Here is a 9,293-nt window from a genome sequence, read left to right on the forward strand (position 1 = left end):
TGGCGTACAGAGCCAAAATTATGAAAATTGTGTCAGTGTCCAATTATGTCCGGACCCAACTGTACGTTTTTACCCATTTAGTTACCTCCTGCATTACAACAAGACTAAAAGATGTTTTTTTTTTTAAATGCTGAATCTCCCGTAAAGATGACGTGACGTCGTGATAAGATAAGAAAGCAAAGAGACTTTCCAAAATGTCCCCTTCAACATATATTGCCACATCAATTCATCCATTCATACTCCAGGCAGGCATAGTGAGATAGTAAGCAGGGCTAGTCACAATAGCATAAAGATGCGGACAGGCCAAGCTCCCAAATAATGCCCAGTAGAAGGAGCAGATGAATGACTGCCTCCTTCCCCCTTACAACTGATAAGGCACTTAAAGATCATATACAACTGAAGCACAAGTGACGCATCAAATGCACATACTGTATAAACAATTCCCCCCTTTCATTCAAGACCACTGTGGGAGCCAGCTCACCTCATGGGGTTCTAACCCAATCTCACTTTGAAACCCTGCCTATATTTCACTTCAACAAGCCCTAGTAAGTAGCTTAAGTTAACCGCTTCCTTACCAGAGGGTTGCAGCACCCTGCGGCATCAAACTAATTGAACTACCATGACATAATAGGCATTCAATGACCAATTCAAAGGAGATGCTAGATAGGATGGTACCTGTCCCATCTGGATGATAAAGTCTCCAGCGTCTGGCTCCACCAAGAGTTACAAGCGTTTTCACCCTTGTCTGCATCGATGACTGTCACCATGCAGATGGGGCTTAGCTGGGGCAATTTCTCTGTGACTGAAAAGTTGTAGCCATTCAGCATAAACTTGGGGTCATTGTCATTGGTCCATTACAGTGATTACAACAGATGCTGTGCCCTTTAGGCTGGGGCTGCCTCTGTCTGCAGCAACCACATGGAAATTATAATGTTCCCGCTGCTCCCGGTCTAACACTGTGTTGACTCGGATCTGACCAGAGTCAGGGTTGATAGAGAGGACAACCCGGGATGAAGGGTCAGCCACAATGGAGTAAGAGAGCTGAGAGTTTGAGAATCTGTCAGCATCGCTTGCGCTCACCTCCATCAGAATCTCATCAGGGGAGTTTTTCTCTGGGAATGCAATTTGTATTGTATTGTATGTCTTTATTTATATAGCGCCATTAGTGTACATAGCGCTTCACAGTAGTAATACATGTGGTAATCAAATAAATAACAGATAATATAAATAACAGATCATGGGAATAAGTGCTTTAGACATAAAAGTAACATTTCGGAAGAGGAGTCCCTGCCCCGAGGAGCTTACAGTCTAATTGGTAGGTAGGGAGAACGTACAGAGACAGTAGGAGGGAGTTCTGGTAAGTGCGTCTGCAGGGGGCCAAGCATTATGTATCGTGTTTAGAATATCCACAGTGCTATTCATATGCTTCTTTAAGTAAGTGTGTCTTAAGGTGGGTCTTAAAGGTGGATAGAGAGGGTGCTAGTCGGGTACTGAGGGGAAGGGCATTCCAGAGGTGTGGGGCAGTCAGTGAAAAAGGTTTAAGGCGGGAGAGGGCTTTAGATACAAAGGGGGTAGAAAGAAGACATCCTTGAGAAGAATGCAAGAGTCTGGATGGTGCATACCGAGAAATTAGGGATGAGATGTAAGGAGGGGCAGAAGAATGTAAAGCTTTAAAAGTGAGGAGAAGAATGGAGTGTGAGATGCGGGATTTGATCGGAAGCCAGGAGAGGGATTTCATGAGGGGAGATGCTGAGACAGATCTAGGAAAGAGTAGAGTGATTCTGGCAGCAGCATTTAGGATAGATTGTAGGGGAGACAGGTGAGATGCAGGAAGGCCGGACAGCAGGAGGTTACAGTAATCAAGACGGGAGAGAATGAGGGCCTGAGTCAGAGTTTTAGCAGTCGAACAACAGAGGAAAGGGCGTATCTTAGTTATATTGCGGAGGAAAAAGCGACAAGTTTTAGAAATGTTTTGAATGTGAGGGGCGAATGTGAGAGAGGAGTCGAATGTGACCCCTAGGCAGCGTGCTTGGGCTACTGGGTGAATGATTGTAGTTCCAACAGTAATGTGGAAGGAGGTAGTAGGGCCAGGTTTGGGAGGAAGTATGAGGAGCTCTGTTTTAGCCATGTTGAGTTTAAGGCGTCGGAGGGCCATCCAGGATGATATAGCAGAGAGACATTCAGAAACTTTGGTTTGTACAGCAGGTGTAAGGTCAGGTGTTGAAAAGTATATTTGTGTGTCGTCGGCATAGAGGTGATAATTAAACCCAAAAGATGTTATTAGGTCACCTAGAGAGAGTGTGTACAGAGAAAAGAGAAGAGGTCCCAGGACAGAGCCCTGGGGTACCCCCACAGAGAGATCAATAGAGGAGGAGGAGGTGTTAGCAGAAGAGACACTAAAAGTACGATGGGAGAGGTAGGATGAGATCCAGGATAGAGCTTTGTTCCGAATACCTAGAGTATGGAGAATGTGGAGGAGAAGAGGGTGGTCCACGGTGTCAAATGCTGCAGAGAGGGTAATATGAGCAGATTGTAATGACCTCTGTCTTTGGCAGCATGGAGGTCGTCAGTTATTTTAGTGAGGGCTGTTTCGGTGGAGTGAGCAGTGCGGAAGCCAGATTGTAGAGGGTCTAGGAGAGAATAGGTGTTGAGAAAATGGAGCAAGCGAGAGAATACAAGACGTTCAAGTAGTTTAGAGGCAAAAGGCAGGAGGGAGACAGGTCGATAGTTAGAAAGACAGGTAGGGTCAAGCTTGCTGTTTTTGAGTAATGGTATGACTGTTGCATGTTTGAAGGAGGATGGAAAGGTTCCAGAGCAGAGGGAGGAGTTAAAAATGTGTGTAAGCGTAGGGATTATAGTAGGAGCTAGAGGTTTTAGGAGGCTCTGAGCGGAGGCAGGTGCGTTATCATTCACATCCATTACTTGCACCATAAGTGAGTTAGTGCTGGAGAGGGGAGGGTTGCCAGAGTTAACAGCCACAATTTCAATAGTGTATTCCGTTACTTCCTCATAGTCCAGTGGTGTGGTGGTCTGGAGGAAGTACTTCTTGATGTCACTGCCAGTTTCACTATCCGGTTTCAGCTGGAAGGGCACATCCCTGGCCAGCGTGCAGGTCACAGCCACGTTCTCGCCTTCATCTCTGTCGGAGACTTGCACCAAAGCCACGGCTGTTTCCACAGGAACGTCATCCGAGATGTTAGCCACGCCACCCTGGTGCGTTACCAGGCCAATTCCTCTGATCTCAATCACTGGCTTGCAATGGCAACTTGACGCCGCGTGACGTCGTGACGTCATGTAGCGTCCTATTGTCATGGCAACGTGGCGTAATTTGACGCCACTCAGTCATGTTCACGGGAGATGCAGGGGAAGACACAGGAGTTGCAGGGGAAGAAGCAGGAGAATGCCAGGAGACGCCGCCGGTAACACTCGCCAGCAGGCAAAACGCACTCACCCCAGGCAAGTAGGCGAGTGCATGTGTCGAGATATAGATAGATAGATATATAGATAGATAAATAGATAGATATAGATACCATTCACATTTTAAGTTATGGTGGGTGAAAAAGGTGACAAAACCTCCACCATTAGCATATAGCCACATGTTCGTGGTCTGCAACCCTGCCTTTCACCATATTCACCTAGCATACTGTGCTTCCACTGCAGCAAGGGATTCTAGGAAACGACATGCAAATGATCACACGTGTCACCTTTGCCTAAAATCCATTTTTACATGGAACCCTTATAAGCAAATGCTCTGCTGTTCACACAGCTTTGAAGTACAGCATGGGATTAGATGCAAAGCCAGTCAAACCACTCATAGACAGCTTTTAGTTTTGAATCTTTACAACAAGGTCATAACAATACATAAATAACTAAAAAGAAGAAAAAACCAGCGACGTGAACAACGGCGCATTGCATAACCCGTACATCTCTCATACATTTACTTTTATGAATATGTAAGGGCGTCACTCCCGGTTCCCCTGATCTTCCCTTGCCCCCTGCCTTACCCCTGTGGCAGTGGGAGAAGGGAACGGCGACTTCTCCCGGTTGGCGCCGCAATCTTGGCCGGCGCCGTCGGGGTCCTGGTGCTCACGCATGCGCAAAGCACGCGCGGGCGACATCGGGCGCCACCTTGGAGGTGGCAGGAGGCTCCGGAGCACCTCCACTGGCGGGCGCCGCCATGTTGGTTGGCGTCGCCACGTTGGGGATGCTCGCGCATGCACGAATGGTTGCGCATGCGCAGATAGCTGCAGCGGCCATCATAGTACCAGTAGGAGAGGAGCCGAACAGCGCGCGCGGCGCAGCGGGCCCCAATAGTTCGCGAAAAATTTATATATGGATCTGAAAAGGTATAAATTGCGCACTCACAAACGTGACAGGAATAAAAGCATGTATGAGTAAAACTCAATCGCCAGCGATGACCGGGAAGGTAGGGTACAAATTTGGGCTCCACCGTGTGCTGCAGATGCCGATAGCTGCGTGGCCTCTGTGTACCAGGTTCTTCCTCGTTGCAGTCTCGCGAGAGTTGTGACGTCAGCGGGAGCTCTTGGATAACAGAGAATCTTGGGTAGTCTCTTGCCTCCTATCTGTTTAGGAGACTCTGCACCCGCTGAATCCAATATAACATGCAGATCTCTCTGGAAAGTAGTCCGATATTGACAAATTTGTCAGAGTGCACAAAAGTACATAAAATACAAATGTATTGGCTCATCAGGGGGTATATCAGCTAGTACAACCAACTTCATACTGAGACCCACAAGGTCGAAACAGCTGTCTGTGAGTGGTTTGACTAGCTTTGCATCTAATCCCATGCTGTGCTTAAAAGCTGTGTGAACAGCAGAGCATTTGCTTATAAGGGTTCCATGTAAAAATGGGTTTCAGGCAAAAGGTGACACACCGTGTGCTCATTTGCATGTCATTTCCCAGAATCCCTTGCTGCAGTGAAAGCACTGTATGCTAGGTGATAATGGTGAAAGGCAGGGTTACAGACCTGTCTAAGACATGTGAATGTGCTCACAAGTGATATTCTTTATTGGAGATATATATATATATACAGTGTTCAACAAACCAATACATTTGCACGCCCCGGCCGAGTGAATTTAACACCGTGGCGAGCTCCTATTGGCCCAAGCAGCACACGTGTTTTTTTTAAAAAAATTTCCCTGCTCGCGCTGGAGGAAAAAAAAAAGCCGGAGGCGGGTTCATGTTGCTGCAGGAGCTTACCCTGCCTCCGGCCCCCGCCTCCTTGAGCAGTGCCTTCCCTCCTCCCCCGCATCTCTGAGAACATTTCTCCTGCACGTAGCAGCCAGAGAGTGCCTCCGCAGGCCCCCGCATATCCCCAATGGCCCCCGCATATCCCCAAAGGCCCCCGCATACCTCCCAATACCGCCCGCATACCCCCGCAGGCCCCCACATACCCCCAATGGTCGCCGCAGGCCCCCACATACCCCCAATGGTCGCCGCATACCCCCAATAGCCCCCGCAGGTCCCCGCATACACCCATTGGCCGCCGCAAACCCCCGCAGGCCCCCTCAAACCTCCGATGTCTCCCGCAAGCTCCCAATGTCGCCCGCAGCCCCCGATGACTCCAACATACCTCCGAATGTGAGCGGGACTCCTGGCGCCGTTTCTGGTAGTGCGTGTGTCTGTCAGAGTGTGCGTGTCTGTCAGAGTGTGTGTGTGTGAGAGAGAAATGTGTGAGAGTGTGTGTGAAATGATGACAAGTGAGTATCAGTCACACTAAAGACATTGGTGAAGAGTGTAAGTGAATACAATGTCTTCCTCTTTTTTGTTACCAGCCTCTTCCATATATTTGAGCATCATATCTAACATGAAGCGTGCCGTGGGTACCAGAAACAGCCACATATGTCCCAGCATTCTTATTTGTCACAGGGGAGACCTGATGTACTCACTGGAGTAGTTCTCAGTTTTCAAGCTTCGTAATGGGGCTTCTAAGCATAAGAAAAGGTTCATGTAACTTAATACGAAGAAAGGATTTGCACAAATTATTCATGTTACATATGCCATATTGAAGGACAAGGTTTAGCTGTTCATGAAGCTTCAGGGTCCACTCACTCCACATAGTTACAACATACAGACGTACCCAAGAACTCCATTACTGAGACGCCTGTTATTTATTTACCTCTGCTTATTGCTGTAGCTTAGTGTCAGCTCTTACAGCAGCTATAATTGTTAAACTTACAATGTTAAAAAGGTTGAGGAGATTTTAAACTTGGACGGAGGGGGGAGGGGGTGACAAGAAAGTGATAATGAACTATACAGAATAGATAGAAATAGGGAAATAACTCGGGGTCACTGGGGTGCAGTGGGGGGAAGTGGGAGTATGACATGCAGAGAGACACTCATATTAAATACACATAATACTAGTAAACTTCTAAAGACTAAATACAATTGGAGTAGAAAGGCAGGAGCAGATAAGATAACAATAGCACAGACTGGAACAAAAACCTTAAATGCATGCTTGCTAATGCAAGAAGCCTGACAGATAGAATGGGGGAGCTTGAATTAATAGCTACATGGGAGTTGTATGATATCATAGGCATTACTGAAACATGGTGGGGTGACACTTGTGACTGGGCAGTTAATTTAGAGGATTATTGCCTTTTTCGGAAGGATAGAACAAATAGAAGAGGAGGTAGAGTATGTTTATATGTTAAACCGGATCTAAAACCTATTAGTAGGGATGATGTTTATGAAGGGAATGATGAAAATGTAGAGACGTGGATAGAAATTAGCAGTGGAAGTAAAAGTATAAAGAAAATATTTGTAGGGAAATGCTATAAACCTACAAGAGGGTAAAGGAGATTGGAAGGGGCTCCTGGGGTCTACTCCAGGGATGGAAATGTGCCATACTGCTATAAAATAAACCTTCTGTTGGACCAACTATGGTGTGTGATTATTGGGAAAGAGTATTGCCTGTGAGGACTTTTTAGAGCACTGGGACTCCTTTTCTGAGAGGTGCCATCTATATTCTAGGGACGGATTGCACCTCAATGAAGAGGAATCATCTGTGCTAGGGGGGAGAATGCTAAAAGGGTTGGAGGAGATTTTAAACTAGGGTGGAGGGGGGAGGGGAATGAAACAGATAATGAACTAAATGGAATAGATGAGGATACAAGGTGGTATGGAGGTAGAATGGGGGCAAGTGCGAGTTTGACAAGCAGTGAGATACCCATAGTAAATACAGATAATACTAGAAAACTTCTAAAGACTAAACCAAGTGGGCGCAGAAAGGAAGGAGCAGATAAGATAATAGTACAGGCTGAAAAAAACTTAAATGCATGCTTGCTAATGCCTGACAGATAAAATGGGGGAGCTTGAATTAATAGCTGCAAGGGAGCAGTATGATATCATAGGCATTACTGAAACAGGGTGGGATGAAACTCATGACTGGACAGTTAATTTAGAGGGTTATTCCCTTTTTCGGAAGGATCGAACAAATAGAAGGGGAGGTGGAGTATGTTTATATGTTAAACCGGATCTAAAACCTATTATAAGGGATGATGTTTATGAAGCGAATGATGAAAATGTAGAGACTTTGTGGATAGAAATTAGCAGTGGAGGTAAAAGTATTAAGAAAATGTTTGGGGGAATATGCTATAAACCACCAAATATCTGTGAGATTGAGGAAGCTAAAATACTTTTTCAATTAGAGAAAGCATCTAGACTAGGTCATGTTTGCATAATGGGTGATTTTAATTATCCAGACATAGACTGGGGTAAGGAGATTAGCATTTCACCTAAAGGAAACAGGTTTTGGGGATGCTTAAAGACAATTATATGACCCAAATTATTGAGGAACCAACTAGGAGAGGGGTAGTACTAGATTTGGTAATATCAAACAATGTAGAAGTAATAACAAATATTCAAGTTTGGGAAACAGTGATCATAACATGGTCTCATTTTAAATAAATTATTAAACACCATATTATATGGGTACAACAAAGACTTTACACTTTAGAAAGGCAGATATTAATAAATTGAGGAATAATCTACAAGTAATAAATTGTAATTACATTTTTGGAGGGAAAATCTGGATGATAAATGGGCAGTCTAAAACATTGTTAGATAAGTGTAAACCCTGGGGTAATAAATATAAAAGAAACAAGTGTAGCCTAGTGCCCTTGGCTATAGCCTTTCCACTGGCCTCAACACTATAAGTCCTAATAGGAACAGGCAGTGTTGGGGTTCAACTCCTGCACAGGGCCTGGCTTGCAGTTGCAGCCTGGATAGCTACAATGTAACCATGTCCAGGTGCAGGCCTACCGGCAAGTTGGAGTGTAATGCCTGGGGAGGGTACTGACTGGGTCACATGTAGATGGTGGGTTGCCTGTCAGTACCTGGACCTGCTCTGTTATGGCCCCTCCCCCAGGTATAAAAGCTGGCACTCCACCAAATTATGTCTGTCTTCCCTTCGCTCCCTCAGTAGAGTGTAAGCTCATCCCCCTTGCCCCATCAGGGGGTATGGGAGCTAAAGAGGGGCTCTTGGGGCCTCAAGCCCCTTGGACCTGCTCCAGGAATCAGGAAGGAGCATGGAGGCATGCGGTGTGTACTACAATATAGACCCATTGATTAGCCCCTCTCTGGGCCTGGAGTCATTCAAGGGGGAAAGGAGGTGCCTATGGGGACCCATCCTGTCTCTGGCAGGATCCTCATAGGATGGAGGCGCTGCACCATTGGACCAGAAGCTGAAGCCTGACCTGTTGCCATTCCCCAGTACCACCGGCGGAGACTCACAGCTCCTGTGAACAACAGGTATGCGCCATATCCCACCCTGTAATTACCAAATCTCCCTGGGGGGGAGGGGGGGAGGAGGTGTTAAACAAGTCTAGACCAATGTGGCTAAATAAACAGGTAGGGGAGGAAATGTATGACAGAGAAGGGGCTTGATAGCGCTCTAACAAACCCACAAAAGTGCATGAATTATAAGTGCCGAAATATATATAGGTGCCAAAATAACAAAATAAGTGACAGAATTAAGTGAAATATAGTGCTCAAATATAAGAGGCTGAACAGACACACTCAACCCTTGGTGAAAGACTGTTTCAAAAGTCCTGCATGTAGAATTCTTCCAAAAAAGACCAGAGGAGCGCAGCTTGCAGCCATGTAAGAAATAAAAAAACATCACATAGTATAGCAATGTCGTGAAATATTGTGTTGGTAATGAGGCAGGCTCACAAATGGCTACTCACATTGGGGTAGCAAAAAAGGAGCAGTCATCCAACTTAGAGGGGTGAATGTTCCCTTTTTTGCTACCCCAATATGAGTAGCCATTT

The sequence above is a fragment of the Ascaphus truei genome, chromosome 3 (assembly GCF_040206685.1).
Source record: "Ascaphus truei isolate aAscTru1 chromosome 3, aAscTru1.hap1, whole genome shotgun sequence".
Lineage (NCBI taxonomy): Eukaryota > Metazoa > Chordata > Amphibia > Anura > Ascaphidae > Ascaphus > Ascaphus truei.